Source organism: Rhagoletis pomonella, unplaced genomic scaffold (assembly GCF_013731165.1).
Source record: "Rhagoletis pomonella isolate Grant_MI unplaced genomic scaffold, Rhpom_1.0 Rhpom_scaffold_00004, whole genome shotgun sequence".
Taxonomy (NCBI): Eukaryota; Metazoa; Arthropoda; class Insecta; order Diptera; family Tephritidae; genus Rhagoletis; species Rhagoletis pomonella.
Window position 1 is genome coordinate 57,101,193 of NW_023458558.1, and position 21,333 is coordinate 57,122,525.

Here is a 21,333-nt window from a genome sequence, read left to right on the forward strand (position 1 = left end):
GGGCAAAGTAGCGGCGGTTCGCTCAGCCATTAGGTCAAAAGCTCTGGGTTATCTTTAAACCCAGCGCACGAGCACTCTACAATTCTCAAAAGCTTCCACCTCCAGGCTAATGAAATGGACCGGAATTATCCGAGGCTGGCCCCAAAAGGATACTTCTCCACGCACATCCCTCCAAGGGACCAATGGGAGAAGTGTAGTCTTTGGAGAAGAGGTCCAATAAACATCTTCACGGACGGATCGAAGCTGGAAGGAATAGTTGGAGGAGGTGTCTACTGTCAGGAACTGTCAGTAGATCTTACGTTCAGACTGCCGGATCTCTGCAGTGATTTTCAGGCCGAGGTGGCCGCTATAAAAGAGGCAGCCGACTGGCTATGCACCAATGCGCTGGTATCGCTAATGATGTGTTTAAAACTGGTCTTGGAATGCCTGACCTCTCTCTCAACTGCTTCGGAATACTTCCAGATCAAGCTGATTTGGGTCCCAGGGTACAGTGATATCACAGGAAATTGCAGGGCTGATAAACTCGCTAGGCAGGGCACCCTCGAGGCCATCACCTCGGACCTCGGGTTATTGGAGTTCCGTTGGCAACCTCCGGTCTGCTTTTGGGCAGATGGGTTTACAGTCGGCTCAGTGAGCGCTGGGAAAAAAACCCCGACCTGCAAAGTTGCATGGGAACCCACGCGGTGCGACTCAATATGGTTACGGATCGCTGGATCCTGCCTGGAAGACGAGGTGGACTCAACTGCCCAGCATTCGCAAGATTAAGGTTTAACCACCTCGGTGTGCATCTCATCAATACTCCCGAGTGACTCTCCGGAGTGGACATCAGCTGTTTGCGGAACTCTGTTGTGAACACCCAGCGCTTCTCAAAATTTTACACAGGTTCAAATCAATTTGTATGTAATGTGGTATCACAACGGACAATTAAATGTCTAAGTGAGTCCCCCTCGCGGACCTGCCACCTTAACCTAACCTGTATCTTTTATAGTGCAATTCTAACAATGTGAAGAAAATATACAACTATCGATAGTGCTAAGAAAAATTCGATAGTGGCGGCAATATGAAACCATCGATACTATCGATAGCCCCATCAGTAGTTCTCCATCACTAATATGTATGTATCTGAAAACTTAATTGTGTAGTATGTGTAAAGAAATATCTTTAAAATGCACTTAAAAACGTTTACTCGATTAAAAAAAGAGGGTGTGACTATGAACACCAAATAATAATACCAAGTAGTAATTTTCTTAAGTTTTTGTTAGGACTTTGTATGGATACATATTCTATATTTGCTGTTGTATTCCACCAACAACGCAGTGAAACTTTACATAAACAAATTTTAGTTTTCGAAACGGCTTATCCGCAGATGCTTACACAAACTTTTGCCTTTCACAATCGAAATCTTATTCGGCAGGTTAACATCAATCCATTCGGAATAATAATAACAAAAAATAAAGAGCGATGCTGCCGCCAGGAAAATTAAAAACAAAAAAGCCGTAATAAGTAAAACAACCGAAATGAAATAAAAAGTTTACAAGATTGCCAACAAAAGCAATGAAATCGACAAACGAATGAGGCGTAAAGCGCGTCGAGTACCACTTCGCTCAAAACATTACGAAATGGCTTACATACATACATATGTATGTACATGCAAGCACACACATTTATGCACACAACTGTACAATGCAAGCGTATGCGTTGCACGCTTCAATCAACAACTTAATTCAATTAATTTCGAAAGACCCGCTAGTGAGGAAACACGCTAGAAGCCACCGTGAAGGCGATCAAGCCGATCGCCAATTAAATTAAAACACATTAGAATCAGTGTTGCCGCGACATCATGAAAAAAATGTATCGTAAAAAAACAAAACAAAAAATGTATCAAATGTATCACAGACTTTTTTTTTAAGTATTAAAGTATCCAGTTAGAAAAAACTTAAAAAGAAATGGTATTTGGTTTCATACCTTTGCTTCTTATTATTGTCAATAAAAAATAAAAAAAAATCGTGTCATCAATTCACATTTATACTTAAAACTATATACTGTCGATCATTTACGTTGATTATCAAATTATGTGATACAATCCACGTTCTAACTAGTTGGAAATTATGCCGTTCAGTGTCGCTTTATTTTGACTATGAATACGCCCGTTATATTCTCAGTAGTCATTATTCAATAATTAAAGGTTAGATAATTATTGACAGCCGCGGTTTGACACTCCCTTACAAAATGTTGCATTTACGGAGGACAGAGAAAGGGGAAGAATGAAATCCCTTGGTGCGGTAGTAGAAAAGAACGCAAAGTAGGCACTTAGTAGTGAAGTTCCTTTTGTATTTTTTAATGTATTTGCAATAAGTTTGGCATTACTATGTGCTATTTAGCGGCTCAAAGTTAAAATAAAACTACTATGAGTTGTATGTATGTAAATATCGAATTTAAAAACAATTTTTGTTTTCATCAGTTAAATGTGTTTTATATGCATATACAAATAAACAATATTGTACAAAAACATATAATTTTATTTCACATGAAAGCTACACTTTTTCAAGTAAATTTGCAAAGAACCAACACGGTGCCACTGCTAAGGGAGCGGTGCAAGAGAGACAACTGTCAGTTTATCTAACCTTTAATTAATGACTTATGCTCAATAGTTGGCCAATGTATGAGGCAAGCAAAATAAATTAAAAATGAATGCAGTGAGCTCATTATACATATGTAGTTCGTTTAAAGCATTTTTCTTTAAGCTTATTTGACCCCAAAACGTCGATCAAATTTTAAAAGCTGCCACTGCATTCATATGTATGCATATATTTTCTCTTTGTAATGTATCAAAATGTGTACCACGCGGTAAATTTAAGTATCTCGCGAAATGAGCGAAAAAAATAAAGTATCTTCCGCAAATTTGCGCAAACATGTAAAGTATGTAAATGGATCAAAACGGCAACACTGATTAGAATAATATTATCACACCGATGCCGCCGAATGAAAACTAGAAGAGTAGCGCACACGCGTATGAAGAGTCTGGACATGAATGCAAGCGCGGGCGGCTTCTACACAAATGGCACACATATGCCAGCTAGTATACTCGTAAACATATGCACTAGCTAACTAAAGAAAAGTTGCACAAAAATGTATGGCCAACACACTATGGTCTAAATGACTGTTTTTCTGGCCAAAACTTTTTACATGTCGATGGTCCTCTGCAATATCAAAATTTTATGTTTTTGAGCTAAGTATATAGTGGTTTAGGTTTATAAATAACCATATTTTTCTGTGGCAAATAGACATAAACTTAATTGTTACCAATCCAGCACAGGGGCGCAGTTTTGCCATTTGCCACAAAAACGAAATAGCCAACCCTTACGACTGAACAGTGGCACATATCTCACATGTATTGTGAATATTGGCGTAAGTCAAAAACTCTCGATAGGTTAGTCATGCGACGACACTTTTCGTATTGGGTCGCTGTTCATTTCATAGTTTCAGTAAGACATTTAGTAATTTTCTTTTCGTTTAACTACTTACGAGTTGTTATTTATTTCGTAGTTTTGAAGTCTTTAGAAAAAGCCATAATTTGAAAGCTCACAAATTTTCCTTACAGAATGACTACAAATAATCTGGAAAAATTAAACGAAACACAAAATCTTTAGTTGGCTAAATTAATGAAATTTTAAATTGTTAACATCACTTTCTTCTAGTTGCTTTATTTTAGATAGTACAGTTAAATATAGGAAAAGTAACATTGTTTTTGTAAAAAACCATAATGTAGTAAACAATCAGCAGTCAAAGTCTACTAATTTTTGACTGAGCACTGACTGTTAGGCGTATTCTCGAAGTCTTGCAAAGCCCTTGCACGGTGCACGATGCGCAAAGCATTCCCATATGAAAACCGAAATTGGCCACAGAAACACGCATTTAGACCATAGTGCAACGGTTGAATGTGCGCGCAAATGCAGTGCCCCAAATGGCTTTGCAAACCGAAATGGGTGAATGCGAAATAACAAATGTAAAGCAGTGAGCTGTAAATATTCCTCATGGCAAATAACTAATAATGAAGAGTAGGCCACAAATCGCAAATACAAGGATACATATGTAGGAAGCGGAAGATACGTAACAAGTAGTAGCTAATTTGAATTTGTTGACCAGTATAATAGAGCCATACATATTTATTTAGCTAAATATGTACATACATACCAGGGTTGTACCGAATATTCACATTCGCATTCGCAACCGCGGAGCTTCCGCATTAATTTTAACATTCGCATTCTCAATAATCAATGCGGAGCTTTTGCGAATTCGAATATTGTGCAAGTGCACTGATATAAAACGTATATCTGGCAAACAAAAAATTTTTGCCAAAATTTGTTTGCCTGTGGAGGTGCTACGCTAAATTTTTCCGCCTATATCCCCCTTCTATTTTAATTTAAAGTCAAAGAGTAAGATCCTTTAATAGGTATTTCCAGCGGAAATGTTCCCAGGTCTAGCTATAAAGAGAATCGACTTTTCGCGCGTTAAAAGATAATCCTACATTAGGTAAGAATATATAACTATCCAATATTATTTGCCAAAGGTCTGTTTAAAAATGGTTGCATCTCTAGTTTTTATTATACTTTTTCTCAGATAAGTGTACTAATTTTTTGATGCACAAAACGGCTTATTCCATGTTTTCTTTTATTACTTAGCAGAAAAACACACCAAATAATTTTGGCCGGTTTCACTATGCAAATACTCCTCTGTGCGCTCGAAAACAACAACATTTATTTGAATTTTGTGATAACTGTCAAAATTTGCACGCGGCAAAAATGTGAAAAAGTTGAGTTAAAAATTACTAACTTTTTTATTTACCTAAACCACATAATACACTCACCTAAATTATTTCTTAAAAATACTTACTACACATACGCATTCGCGGATGTTAAAATTCCACATTCGCAACATCCCTAGTACATATGTACATATGTTGTGACAGCACTGAAAGCAACCAGAATTAAAATAATATAAAATACCAGCCTTGAAAACCTACGCAGATTCATTCTTGCCAACAAGTGCTACCTACCATAAACTGAGTAGGCAATTGAGAAGTGGAGTTCTCTCGTCGTACAAAAATCACACTCTATAAGTCACTCGTCATTGAATGAGGCGGCCCTTGCAGTGTTCGAGAGCAGTGTTGCCACTTTGTGAGTAATTCCTCAAAAAGTGAGAAATTTCGGGTGCGCTTGAGTATTTTTATTTTGAGGAATTTTCTCTCGATATATTTACAGATAACAAATGCAACCATGTTTTACACAAGAGAGTTGTTAAATCGCTCTGCAAATGTTTGAACAAAAAGCTTTCCGAAGTTTTATAAAGAGCGAAATACACCAAACAAGTGGCTTGTCAAACATTCTTTAGACCTACTTCTCCCATTTCGCAATACACCATGTAAACATGACTCGTTCAAGCAAAGAATTTTAGTTTTCTTCCGGTTTACAATGTAAATGGGTTCGGTTTTCTTCGATTTTACTCTCTCGAGTCCTCATTCTGTTGCGAATGAGGCGATTTTATCATACACAACGTAAGCGGTTTGATCAAATGTCAACATGGTGGCCAGAAAATCAAAAAATTTTGATTTTTGTTCACGTTTTCCTCAAACGGCTTGTCAAGCCTTCAAACACCCCCATACAACATAAATAGCTTTAAGGAAAGGGATATTTCGCTTGGTTTGTCAAACCGCTTGTGTGGTGTTTTTCTGCATTTGCTGCTAAATATTCAAAATGTTATCGATAATTTTTTTCATTCCATCGTTATATTTTCAACTTATTTTAAACCTGCAAAATCTCGGTAACGAATGGAGAGCACACGCATTGTTCGATCATAAGGATATTCATATTGATTCCTCATTAGATCCAGAAAATTATAGGATAAAAGTTTTTGAATTAAAAGATTCTTCAGGTTCATATAAGTTTCCCAATTAAAAAATAATAATATCTGCATTACTAATATAGCCCTTTTCTAATCCTTCAGTAGAACGTATATTTAGTAGTTTAAAAATGTGTAGGACTGGTTGAAAATCATTAGTCTGACGTTTGCCAAAAATATAATTTTAAAATTCGAGCTCAAGCTCACACATACATCCTCATTTTTAATCTCAAACAACAACAATTGCGAACAATTTAATTTTATTTATTTTCAATTTTATATGATTTTGATTTGCAAACGTCAGAAAAAAATCATGGCCGACGAATTGTGAGAATGATTTTACCTTCTAATGTTTTTATCATGCTCATATCTGTAATAAGAAAATTTGGAGTAATTTGTTCGGATTTTGAGGATTTTTCATTTGTTTTTGGGGAATTTGGTAATTTTTTTTTGTGGCAACACAGTTCGAGAGAAACATTCAGCGTTAGATTTACGTTCCTTCATGCATTTTGGATGGCGAATACCGCAGTTGATCTCACGATGAACTGTATGAAGTATACAGCAATCCCTATTTGTTACCACAACAAAATACTAAAATTAAATGAGATTCAAAATTGCATACCAAAATTCTAAATAAAACTTTGAAATGTTTATGAAAATTCGTTGCATTTTTATAATTTTTGTACAAAGATGGAAATTTGGACTTATACATATGGTGTTGGTTGTATTGTTGGTTGTATAACTGGCTAGACTTTCACAAAAAAATAATTAACCTTAAATAAACCGAAGAAATATAGCCCCAACACATAAATTTTTAGTTACTTATAAAACCGTATACATACAATTTTGAAATTTGGATGAAAATTTGTTGCATTTTTTATTTATTTTATTTGTTTTCTACAAAGCTTTAAACTTGTGTTTATGTGGCCTTTGTTAGAGAATGAACTGTATTTTAATTGAATATGTATTTCTTAAAAGAAATAATTAAACATAAGTGGTAATCAATTTCCTGTATCGTATGTTAGCCTCGGGCCCAAGACAGGTTGGTATTAAAAATGGGTTCATTCGGTTATATAAACTTCTGGTTTCGCCAGAACCTGGACTTCTTCATTTGTTCATTTTGATATTTTATTAACATACCTTTAGGTAACTACCATATTTTGGGCCCCCAAAGAGGTAAAACAGCTTGCAGTTTTTCTTATTATAATAAAGAGAGAAATTGATTGCATCCTTACCTAAAAACAAAGAAAAAATTCTCGTTATTATGTGCATAAGTACGACAATTAAATTTTAAATACTAAGAATACACCTTTTTGTAATTATTACATGTTCAAGAGGAGTGGATTTAAAACCATAGTATTAAGTTTCTTCAGGTTAAAAAAGGGGACCTTAAGTAGATGATAAGGGATCTTAGTAGCAATTCACTGCTGTGGCGTTTTAGGAAGAAAGGGCCAAACGTACGGTTGTTTTGGCAACATTAAAAGACTTCTCACAAAAGCTCTCTAAAACGTTAGCTTACCATAAGTTTGAGGATAAGTTCGATCTAAAGTTAAGATACTAAATATATGACATTGATGGATGCGCTACTTCTTTACTAATAACCTTAACCATTTAATACTATTGAGCTCTAGAAATCCCAAAAAAAGCAAAATAATGCTCTAAAAAAGACAAAAACCGAAAAATTATCAAAAAATACATTTATTTTAGAAATGTTTATTTTACAACGAAAAAGAGAAAAGCTATGAACTAGTTTCACTATATGAAAAATTTGTACTTTGATTCTTTGACTATTTGCTCCTTTTGAGTTTTTAACGCAAAAAACTTGAATCTCTATAGGTGTAGTAACATTGAACCCCACGATGCATTTTGAAATTTTCTGGCAGAATTTTCATTTCGCGAATAACAGCCTTGAATTTACTCAACGTGGGCTCGACGTGAGTTGATACAAGTGTCGCCCAATTTAAATATGGGACGTTTAAAACTTCCATAGTATCAGAAATAAGGGCTTTTTTCCTTGCCCTTTACAATTAAAGACAGAAAAGGCAAATATCTTAAAAAAGGCAAAAAAGGCGTGTATATATGGAATCAGGGAAAGCTAAATCACGGACATTGTTTATCGAATATACTCTATCTCTTTAGCAGAAAAAAGGGCAATTTCCATAATTTCTGTTCCCTGCTCATGAGTAATAATGTTCAGAACATCGATAGCACTTTTGCTACATATCGTCATTTGAAATGTAAAAAGACGTAACTAATAAAAAATTCAAAATTCACTCTTCGATTGATATGTTCATCATATTTCATCGAATTACGACTCGCACATCATTTTATAAAAAAAAAAAACAAATATTAGTCACGACTTTTTACGTTTCAGTTACGATGTTGTTAGGTCTTTTTGCATTTCAGGTGCCGATATGTACATGTGTTTGTTTGTATATACTTACATACTTCGTCTCATTATTATGTTAGAAATCTTTTTGAAGTACGTTGCTTCAGAATTGAAACCTCTGCCATTAAAATGCGAATTTAAAATGCTTTCAACAAACACTAATTGAAAAATATAATAAACTTTACAGCAACTATTGCAATAATTTTTAATAAATCATTTCGTTTGGCTCTGGTTCAAGCGAGGAATTTTTATTAGTGAAATACTCGTCAAGTAATCGTGTTCGAGCAGAACCGAGGCAAGAATTAATTAAGTAGAATATTGCAGAAACACCTTTTGGTGATTTTTTAATATTACATACATATATTCGTATATATTTGTACGGAATTTCGCACACAAATTCTTATACTCATCGATCACTTAACCTTACGATACGTACAACACAGTCGCAAATTTTTTAATAATATTAGAAGTAAAAATAAAAAAAATCATTTGTCATGATATCATCGTTACCAGTAAATAAGTAAAACGAATGCAATAATTTCATTCAATAAAATAATCAAATACTAAAATTACTACGCTATGTGATATGTAAGTATATTAAAATGTAAATTGTAAAGAAATAACAAACGCGCTGTATGGCATCACCACAAGGAAAAAGTGGAATAATGCGAAGGCAACTTTAGCTATTGAAGCCAAATCGTCTATCCTAAACAATTCATAACTAGAGCCAAGTTTGAATCATGCAATACCTAAATGAATTTCTAAACTAGCCTGCTTTTAACAATAATACTTCCACAGAGTAAAAATTTACCAATAAAAAGTTACTAAAAAGCTCGACAGCTGTGATCCATCCAATCTTGAAAGCCGTGCGATAAAACTACTTTAACAGGATTAACTATCTCAACTTTGTACTAACTTCCTAGTGGGAAAAGTACACTGAGCCAAAAGCACAATGGTTTTTTCAACCAAGTTATGGTTTGATTTTTTCATGGTCAATAAGCCAATTGTAAGAAATGGGATTCAAGTTGAACATTTCAGAATAAATTCATATGTATGGCAGAGGCTGAACGAGCAGAGGGGCATGCTGTTATTTGTTGGATTCCAGCGCCATACATAATTTTTATTTATTTTTTTCTGTTTTTGGTTTTTCTTAATTACGAAAAAGCCTCTGTGAAGTGCAGAACCAAATCAAACGACGAAGAAAATTGATTGAAGTTGGACATTTGAATACACATTTATAAAGCGGCTGTAGCTGAGTGTGTAGAGATGCTTGCTGTTATTTGTAAATCCCGCCAGAGGCAACATGTTGAAATGATTATAAAAATCTTTGTTTTGTACCTCGGAATTTTGAAAAGCATCTGTGAAGTGCAGAACACAAACGTATTCAAACGAAAAGTCGCCAATCAAAAGTTTGGTTAATGTAAACAAAAGTGTGGTTAATATTACTAAATAATTGTTGAAAATATCAACCAAGGCATTCTTAACATTAACCAAAAATCACGTTGATTCCTTTTCAAGTTTTAATTTGGTAATATTAACCAATTTTCGGTTGATTTTTCTCTCAGTGTAGTAATGCATTACATTCGTGATAAATAATGTAATGTATTTCTTATGAGTTCTAGATTCCATTACTGTTTAATATGTAATCAGCATTCTAACTGTATTCAAAAAGTCGCACAAAATTCATACTAAATCAAATTCATTCCTGTATGACTGGTAATGCAAAATTGAATGCCCCACTTTTCTTATGCCATCTCAGTGGGAAAAATAATGCATTATTTTAGAATGCGAAAACGGCTGTTATACTTGTGTGTAATTCCTGAGTAGCTAGCGTGACGGACGTCAAAATTAACATACATCTTTATTTTTAGTATTTTTAAAACTGCCCACCCCCCCCAATTCCAAAAAAAATTATAACGCTATTTTTTTACAACGCTTTTATCAACTTGCAATGTTGTGCGTCCAGAAACTTTCAATGTTGTGGATCCAGAAACTTTAAAATGTTGTGTGTCCGACACCAAAGCAAAGCTTTGAAAAGTTCCATGTTCTATGCATAGTGCATAGGGCGACAGCTGTAGTGAATAGGGCGAGGTAGATGACATCTAGATGTCGCCCTACGTACTACGTTTGCTACAGCGGAAATAGACGACACGCCATTTCTTTAAATAAAATTAATTGGTGCTCGTTTGTATGTACATACATATGTAAATGCATGTGTGTGCACCTTTCTATTAATATCGTTGAATTATTTTAATATCTACTGCAAAATTTTATTCAGACAGGACTAAAAAGTAGAAAATAAATAATATAAAAAAAACTTTTTAATATACAACGCTTTTATAAATGGACTAAAAAGTAGAAAATAATATTTCTCAGTCCCATAGAATTTGTTTTGATAACTTTTGATTTTGAAATTTTAGCAAAAGTCATTATAAACAATCTATGAAATTGAAAATGAAAAGCGTGGGGCGCATGTAATACACTTGAATTGATATGAAAAGTAATATATGTATGTATGTATGTGGGTATATGAATAACGACCGCTTAAAATCGATTTCAAAGTTCTACTTTCGCTGTAGAAATTTTAGGTCTACGTTATGTAGTTTGACTATTGTCAATTAAATCGAATGCTTTGTATTGCATGCGCTCCACGTTTTTCATTTTCAATTTCATAGATTGTTTATAATGACTTTTGCTAAAATTTCAAAATCAAAAGTTATCAAAACAAATTCTATGGGACTGAGAAATATTATTTTCTACTTTTTAGTCCATTTATAAAAGCGTTGTATATTAAAAAGTTTTTTTATATTATTTATTTATTTTGAAATCCAAAAATCTTTGAATGTCGCTCAAGGCCGTTAAAGTTTTCCATGTATTTTGTATGGGAAAAAACAATTTTTCGTAGAAATGGTACAGATTTCTTGAAAATCAACTTTTTTCGCTCAGAAAACTTTGTTCCACTTCAGAAGACTTTCAATAACCATTTTAACTAATTGTTATAGGACCCCTAAAAAGCCCAAAAATGCTATGGAGGACCCTTTAAAATAGCTATTATTAAAAATGGTAAAATAAAAAATTGACTATTATTGTGGAAGATAAACAGATTTTCCTGATCGAAAAATATTGATATTTAAAAATTCGATGCCATTTCCACGCAAATTTTCATAAAAAGTGGACTTAGCAGCTTTTCACTCGAAGCTAGCGATATGTGTATGTACATATGTACGCAGAATTAGCTTACTCGTAATTATGCTATTTAAATCATTCAAGACACATTCTCTGTAGTGTTAACCTACATACTTATGTGGGCAATTCTCTGAAAAAAAGTGTTAAAAGAATAGTTTCACCAAACACGCTTTTTAAGTCAAACGCGAACAAGCCCACAACATATGCAAGAAACAACAACAAGCTGAAACGCCATCAGAAGTATGGAAAGTGAAAGAGGGCTATGTAAATATTTGAAAGGCAAATAGAAAGCATAACACATGAGAATGGCCAGAGAAGGTGCTAGACTTGCACATAAATCGAAGCGAATAAGGAACCAATTTCAGAAAGCAAGTTATGTACATAAATAGGCAAAAAACAGAGCTGAAAAACTTAAAAAAAGTAATAAAACACTACCATTAAACGAAAACGAGAAAAACAATAAAGTTTTCTTTTTATTTACCCAAACATGTATGCATGTAAGTATGTAGACACGTTTTAGAGTCAAGGGTTTTGAACGGCTACTCATTCGCACACCACTAACTCATTTGGGTCTTTGCAGTTGAAGTGAATTTAATGTTTCATTACATGGTAAACAAGCACAATAAAAATGCTTTGATGAAAACAATTAACTCTTGTGACAGTGAACGTCAGAGCTGCACAAGCGTACAAGTATGTAGTCTGAAGGTCTCCATGGCCACTAACCGGTGGTCAGCTCGAGCTGGGTAGTGCATTTTGTCATGGTGTGAGGCAACGCAGACAGACACACAGTTTGTCAAACTTTTTGTGAATAATTAATTTTTATTTTTTTGTACTGGACACTTAATATGACGCAAGAAAACATTTGTATTTTGTAAGAATTATTTATAAACTAGATCGCCATCACCCGCTTCGCTGAGTGTATAAAATTTCTGCGTGCTACAATAGGTGTAATTTATTTCAATAAATCTCAACATAGTTAAACTATGGCACAAAAACAGGAGATTTTAAATTTTTCAAATTACCTAATTCCAATAATTTCCTAAGCTGAACATTTCTAAACACTATTACGTCTGACACTTTAATTTGAGTATAATTAATTTAAATTCGAATTTTAAAACAATTCTACTATTACTATTATTAAACCTCTTTCGTCTGACACCAAACATATCTCAATTATGTAATTCCCTAACTTCAATTAGAATGTGATTTTTCAAACAGGTGGCAACCGTCCTTCATATAGATTAGAACTTAAATACTTTTCAAAAACATTTCGATTGACACCCATATTGCAGTAATTCATTTCAATTAATTGAATTAAATTTTTAATCGGGTGGTAACCCTAGTAAAACACCTTAATAATATTCTAAATGTTCAATCTGAAGGTTTCTTAACAATCTTTCGTTTGACACCCATACTTTAATTTTTCAGATAGCTTGCGAATAATTAATTTAAATTTGACATTTTAAACGGGTGGCAACCCTTTTCAAAACATTTTCAAACTACAACTTTTTTGGGCCTCTTGACATCCTTTTTTTAATATAATTTTCAAATAAATACTTCTTTTAGTTCAAGTTGAAATTTGTTTTTTAACAGGTGGCAGCCGTCCCCAATGAGTGCGGAATCAATTCTATATATCTCCATACCAAGTTCCAATCCTCTATCACAAATATGTCCTGCGATATGTAGTATGAAAAATTCCGATTGTAAGGGAGGTGCCACGCCCCCTTGTTTAATCGAGATTAAATGTATCCTATATTTTAAGTTGGGCTAAATGACACCAGTGTAAAAAATTTTATCATGATTGGTTGAGTAGTTAAAGTGTGAAAGCATAACAAATAAACAAACTCACTTTCGAATTTACAATATTAGTAAGGATATTGCATTCCATAATTCTGCTAAAAATTTCCAATGTTAATTTAAATACTTCCAATTTCTTTTGAAAGGTTTTAAGCGCCTAGAGCAAAAACATAACGCACACGTTTTCGATGTTTGCATTATGAGAGTGTAATATGTACTAACAAAATGTATGGATCGCGTTTTGAAAATCCTACACCTTCAAAATTTATTGACGGTATTGCGATCCGCAGTCCAGAGTTCCAAATTTCTAGAAATTTTGCGTTATGGATCACGATCCATCAATATTGCAAGCTACTCGGTCAATAAATATCCGTGATACTTAGATCACGTCAATAAATATTGATCGTGAGACAGGGCCCTATGCCAGCCCGCACAATCGCCCCTAAGATCTCAACTGCAGATCAATGTGTTGATTGCTTATGTCTTACTCCTTATAAGTATTTACATACATACAGTAAGTCACAGAAGTATTCGTAATTTTTTGTTTTTTTTCACAATATTCAAAATGTTTCCCATCATAAATCTTTTTCGTTAATTTTTAATTGAATATAGCTCATTTAATAACAAAAAAACATATAAATCAATCTTGTCATGGAGGGTGTGGCGAATTTTTTTCCATATAGTGCATGAACAAAATCTATTTTTATATGCAAGAAAATGCGTTACAGCCCCGATAAAAAAAAAAGTTCTAAAAACAACGGTAATTTGTAGCTACTTGCACTTTGTTATACTAAAATTGAATGGACTACAAACTTTAAAGTTTGATCAATTTATATGAAGTCTCTATAAAGTTTGCAAGTTTGATTTATATGGTTTTTGTCATAGAATAAGCTATATTAAAAAAATAAATAAAATACAAAATAGATTTAAGTATTGTGAAAAAAAACTAAATTACGAATACTTCTGTGAGTGACTGTATGTACATACATATATAATTACATATATACTGGTTGGTGTGTGGGCAATTGCGCCTGTAAGCGACGTGCTTAATTATTATTTTCTCATGCTTGTGGGTTTTAAATATGTGCTTGAGCCGTAGTAGATTTTGACTTCGAACGTCCGTAACAAAAAAAAAAATAAAAAAAACACATTCTTTACTTTTTGATCTGCTTCATATTGAGCACTGAATTTATTAGTATTCTCTTATAAACATACATACTTATTGACCAACTCATGGACTTAAATAGAAAGGTATGCACATATCGTCGTTTAAAGTACAAAACCGCGTATCAAGATAATGAAAAATCGCGTATGTGAGGTTGCACAAATTATTTTCTCAAGAGAGTAAAAACACTCAAATTTCAAAAGGGTTCCCTTTTTTTATAAAGCAATCGCATTTCTGGCTAGTATATTTCTGAACGAATGCATAAGGATTCAGCCAAGAGCTTGTATAAGCGAATTTAATTTTTGGCAGCAAATGTCAGTTACGCGCTTTTGTACTTTAAACAACAATATGTATGTGTGGCTACTGACCAATGACTGGGGCACTCATGGTCATTTCAGCTGTGTCGATCATTAGTGACAGGTTAATACCAAGCATATAAACCAATGCGAAATAGGCTGTTTCATAGAAAAACTATTAAGTAGTATACCCTGCGGGAATTTCGTAGTCGACTACTAAAATCGTTAAATTTTCGTCCATTTTTTAATTGGTTTCAAATTCACGCAATCATTAACCGAAGAAATGCACAACTTTTTCCCAATTTTCACTTTCAACGAAAAACTTGTGTAGAAAAAGAAAAAATTTAAGTTGTCATTATGTGTCAAGCGACGAACAAAAGTATTGGCTCTGAGACTTTTTCGCTATATATGCAATTTTTTTCTAATTTCTTTTCGCAATTTCTTGTTAAATAGGGGGGTGTGGTTATCTGGTTACCTGGTTATGCGGTTATATTTCTTATTTAGTTTACAATAGCAAGAAAAATACCAATAATTCTTAACCAGACAGCCAGGCAAGTTTTAAAAACGACATTATTAATACAAGAACAAAAATCATAAAAACAAAATCTCTAAACTTCGTGCAAAACTTGTGAAAATTCTATAAATTGGCAACTTTCTAATCAGTTTTTTTTCTAATCAATGCGATTTTTTAGAAACTTCAAACTAACTTGTACTTTGTTATACGAAAATTTAATGGCCCATTAAACTGCATACGGCTCATTCTACGGTAATCGATACCGAATGAAATGAAAATAAAATTAAGAATTCGACTGTTTTATTTCTAGTAAGTAAGAGTAAATAAATCCAACTTTATAGACTGAAAACCAAAATTTCGAAATTTATCTTAAAATCGGGTATTTTTAACCGACTTCAAAAAAAGGAGGACGTTATCAATTCGTCGGAATCATTTATTTTTTATGTATGTATGTATACATAACTTTCCTTTTCTAAACGAAAGGTGGTACCTCAGAGGTGGTCTCAAACTAATTTGGCTTAGAACGGATCGTTGGATCATGAAGAAATTAACGGTACCATTTACAAACTCATATGATAGGTTAATTTTCTTTAAAATTTACAAGATTAATTTTCGTTTACTTTTCGAAAGATAAAACCGATTATTTAAGGCACAACTGTCATAACGGGTGATTTTTTAAGAGCTTGATAACTTTTTTTTAAAAAAAAACGCATAAAATTTGCAAAATCTCATCAGTTCTTTATTTGAAACGTTAGATTGGTCCATGACATTTACTTTTTGAAGATAATTTCATTTAAATGTTGACCGCGGCTGCGTCTTAGGTGGTCCATTCGGAAAGTCCAATTTTGGGCAACTTTTTCGAGCATTTCGGCCGGAATAGCCCGAATTTCTTCGGAAATGTTGTCTTCCAAAGCTGGAATAGTTGCTGGCTTATTTCTGTAGACTTTAGACTTGACGTAGCCCCACAAAAAATAGTCTAAAGGCGTCAAATCGCATGATCTTGGTGGCCAACTTACCGGTCCATTTCTTGAGATGAATTGTTCTCCGAAGTTTTCCCTCAAAATGGCCATAGAATCGCGAGCTGTGTGGCATGTAGCGCCATCTTGTTGAAACCACATGTCAACCAAGTTCAGTTCTTCCATTTTTGGCAACAAAAAGTTTGTTAGCATCGAACGATAGCGATCGCCATTCACCGTAACGTTGCGTCCAACAGCATCTTTGAAAAAATACGGTCCAATGATTCCACCAGCGTACAAACCACACCAAACAGTGCATTTTTCGGGATGCATGGGCAGTTCTTGAACGGCTTCTGGTTGCTCTTCACTCCAAATGCGGCAATTTTGCTTATTTACGAAGCCATTCAACCAGAAATGAGCCTCATCGCTGAACAAAATTTCGACATTTCATTTCATTTTCAACATTTCGAACCGAACACTGATTTTGGTAATAAAATTCAATGATTTGCAAGCGTTGCTCGTTAGTAAGTCTATTCATGATGAAATTTCAAAGCATACTGAGCATCTTTCTCTTTGACACCATGTCTGAAATCCCACGTGATCTGTCAAATACTAATGCATGAAAATCCTAACCTCAAAAAAATCACCCGTTATTTCAAAATTTAACAAATTTTAATAAATCCGGGCAGTGACTTCTACGATTACTTATCCGCTAATCTGAAATATATCATATATCTGTTTTCTGTAATCGATGATAAAGCTAATCACAAAGATGTGTTGCTCCAGCGATGGGAAACCTAAGCTATAATCTATAATTTCAAATAAACGAAAAATATCTGCTTACAATTTTTAAAAAGTTCCCCTCATACCGTTTTCAGGTAAAAAACACAACTTCATCTATTTGGAAAAACAATTAAAAACAATCATATAATAAGAAATAATCAACTAATTACAGATAATCTAATAACTAAAAACAATCAACTGAATAAAAACAATCAAATAATAAAAAATAATCAAATAATTAAAAAAACACAATTGGATTCATTTTGATTATTTGAATATTTTTAATTATTTGATTATTTCTGACTATTTTTTTAATGGCAATTAATCGTGATTATTTTTGATAATTACAATTTATAATTAATTATTAATGGCTGGGTTATTTAAGAAAATTAAAATAATCATTAAAATTAAAAAATGCAGAAAAATTATTGATTACTAATCGTAATGGAAATTTAATAGCTCTGCAACTGATACAAAAATCAAAAGGTAAAATCGTTCTCTCAATTCGTCGGCCATGATTTTTTTCTGACTTTTTCAAGCATTTTAAAATCATATATGTAAGATTGAAAATAGAGAAATGAAATTCTACACAATTGTTGTTGTTTGAGATGGGAAATGAGAATGTGAGTGTGAAACAACATGGGGTGTTGTTGTTAGTATCAATTTTGAGTTAAATTAGCGTCCTTAATTTTCGAAATATGGAAATTTCAAGAATTTCTGTAATTTACCGTTATATGACAAGTGGGAGTAATTTTAGTCCGATTTCAACAATTTTTAACGTTTTTCTTTTATGTGGTAAGCGAATTAATCGTATCAAGCTTGGTACAAATTGATCGAACGATCACCGATATACATACCTGGTCATAAGTGGGCGATGCCACGCCCATTTTCCAAAATTTTGTCATAAACGTGTTTTTTGATCAAGAATTGTCGCAAAGTCAATTTTGAATAAATTAACTTCAGTATTTACTGATTTATTGAAGGTTTCGTATTTCTCTAAATTTACCGTTATATCGAATGTGGGCGTGGTTATTGTACGATTTTAAAAAGGTTTGGTATGTTGCACCAACTGTAACTGTAACCGTGCCATGTTTGGGAGAAATTGGTGCAGCGGTTACCAAGATATACACATGTAATCATAAGTGGGCGTGGCTATGCCTCTTTTCCAAAAATGTATAATATTCTTACTGTCTAAAAAATATCAATTTTCAGTGAATAAACTTTAGTAGTTACTATAATATTGCAGTACCGTTAAATTTGAAGTGGGTGTGGTTACGGTCCGATTTCGGCCATTCTCAATAAGTACTAATTCATTGAGATATCTCAATTTTTGCTCGAGTTATCGTGTACACAGGCGGACAGACATATGTACATGGCTTAATCGACTTCTCTTTTCATTGTGATCATTTATATATGTATACATTTGTCTATATCTATCTCGATTCGTTTTGGCTGTTACAAACAACCGTTATGTGAACAAAGTTAATACACCCTTATGCACAAGTGCGCATAAATATGTTCGGTTGACTGATCCTTCCGAACAGGGTAAGAAGAAACATTTTAAAATTTCCCCGAGAATTGCTCTAAAGCTGTCATATGACCTTAAAAGTGAATTTGTTAAACTTTTATAACACATAAATTTGTTTATCAAATAAATCACTTATACTTATTTTATTCTTTACGCATTCAGATTAATCTTCTTTGCAATTGAAATATTTACTTCTGATTTAACTTAAAATATTGCGCCTTGTATAGTACGCAGGGAAGTTGAAGTTTGTATATTTTTAACGCCGGCCATGATAAGATAAGTCTTTCTTTTCGCATTGAACTTGTACAGACCATAAACTACCGCAGTATGAATATGAAGTTAATCACATTTATGTAAGTGTATACATTTTTACAAGCATACTCTTACATGTACACATGCACCTCTCTTTGCCCGTAGTTCTATGCACAAAGTTTATTGGCCTTCATGGGATGCTTTCCAGCAGCAGGTAAATATCAATTAGAGTGAGTTGCGAGTTCGCAAGAAAAAGATCACTGATTGTGAGTTACCAGCATCAACAACAATACTCGCAACAGCGATACTCCATTTCACACCTTACCTATTGAGGAGAGTGTATAAAATCATGGTTAATTGGTTATTGGTTGGTGCAAGGAACCCAACGCATTAGATGGGTCTGTGTGAAAGATTTTGTTGTAACTAGAAACTTACAATTTCGACACGTTTGTTTGTTAATTAGAATTATACGCAAAGAAAATGCTGAGTCAACATTTGTAATTGCAGTAAATCAAAAGGGCTATTCACCAAATTGAGCAAGTAACCTAGCCCTCGCGAAGTCAAAAAAAAAAAATTTGAAAAAAGGTTCCTACACTAAATTAAGCATAATAAGGGTAGTTTTCATAGCAAAGAGTTAACTCTTGTTCAGCAGAAAAGTACAATTAATAGTTAACTGCCAACAAGAGTTAAATCGAACTGTGAAAACGATTTCTTTCGAGGAATATGTACTTACTTTCGTCCGTTATCCTGGGTAAAAGTCCATTTCAGATGCTCGATATGTTTTCAGACCATTTTCAAAGGTTGTGACCGTTTATAAAAATGTAGACATATAAATACTTTGTGGTATATATGTAATATAAAGCAGCGCTTGGCGGTAGCTATTCTATCGCGATCTTTTCTTTTCGTTCCGAGTTTAAACACCGACTTCCCCAACAATGGAGGAATTCTAAGAGTGATTTGAATAAAATTATACCGCTGATCACTTGGCGAAATTTACGCCAGGGTGAGCAAAGAATAAATATTTGGTCTAACAGTCAGAAAATTCAGCCTTCATGACAACACCTCCGACAGCAAAGGAGCTGAACGACTTCGCCGCGGCAAGGAACATGATAACTACTAGTAACAAATACCAGCGTCGAAACATCCATACGCCCCATGGGTGTTCCTGACCAAAGAACCGAAAACCAAACTGATCACGTTATGATAGTCGGAAGATGTGTACGCTACGCTTCAAGCTTTTTAGGCTCCTTTCTAGACGAGAAGCCAAAATCGACTCCGATCATTAGTTTGCACCAGTTAAGGTCTGCATGCCCCTTTGTTGGTTAAAGAACTTTCGTCAGGTGGGCGATTCATGTTCGTGCAACTTCTTTAATCCGCTGTTGCAAGGTGAAATGTGAGCTGCCAATTTGCAGCGCAGCGAGACCAAAAGCACGATGCTGCTGGTGTATACAGATCACACTTTGTCCCTAGGTGAAGCACTTTTGAGCTTAGATAAAAAGCTAAAATGGTTGGTTTAGCGGCGAACGGAAAGCAACAAAGTGCCTTCTGGCAACAAACAAAACTCTTTCGCTTATTAAAAAACACATAAATTTTCGAAGTTACAATCTTGGACTTTATCTACATAAGGTACAGCGTAAACAACTCCGTTTCTCGACGAACAAAAACTTTACGCAGAAACTGACGCAAAGTTTTTTTGGTCACGGACCTAACCGACTAACGGTTGGGCCTAATAGAACGCTCTTAATTCTTTCCCATGTAAGTAGGTAGCAGATTTGAACCATTTTATCCGCTTTGATATGTTCAATGACTTCAACGATATTATAACATCAAAAATATTCTTTTAAATATCAGACACCAGTGCCATGCCAAAAATATGCTAAAGCAGACAATAGACCACTCATAGAAACCTATAGAGCGGAAATTAAAATCGTTTTAAAAGTACGCAATAAATTTCAATTACAATTTGTTTTTCAGAGCCATGTCAAAAATTTTTTTCTGACAATTATGCATACATGAAGATATGTAGTACATATATGCGTATGTATATTTTTGTACGTATCACAACGCTCGTTCGTTAGAAAACTTGATCATAATCACAAATTTTCATGTTTAACTAGGTATGCCTGTACAAAGACACCATCATTATGTACAATTTACATAAATATGCAGCACTTGTAATCCAGTATGAAGCCATGTAAAAATATTTGTAACTTGCTAACAATTAGGAAAATTTTGTTTGCTTATTTTTGTTGCTTAAAAACCATGTTGCCCACAAATCAGCAGCAAACGACCCGGTGACATCTGCTTCAGTGCCCTGCAGGAAAATCGAAGTCATTAGCCCTTGTTTATAAGAATCTTGTTAACAGTGAAACGGAATCAAATTCCTGAGTATATATCAGAGGTGTAACCAATTTTTTTTCGGCAGCCTGTAAAAACATCTGAATGATAAACTTTTTTTTATTTTATGTCCGATTTCTATAAATCATTTAGGTATTAACAAAACCCATATAAAAAACCTATATAATGTCCATTGATGCCAACCGGGCGATAATTTACCGATTTTGGTGGA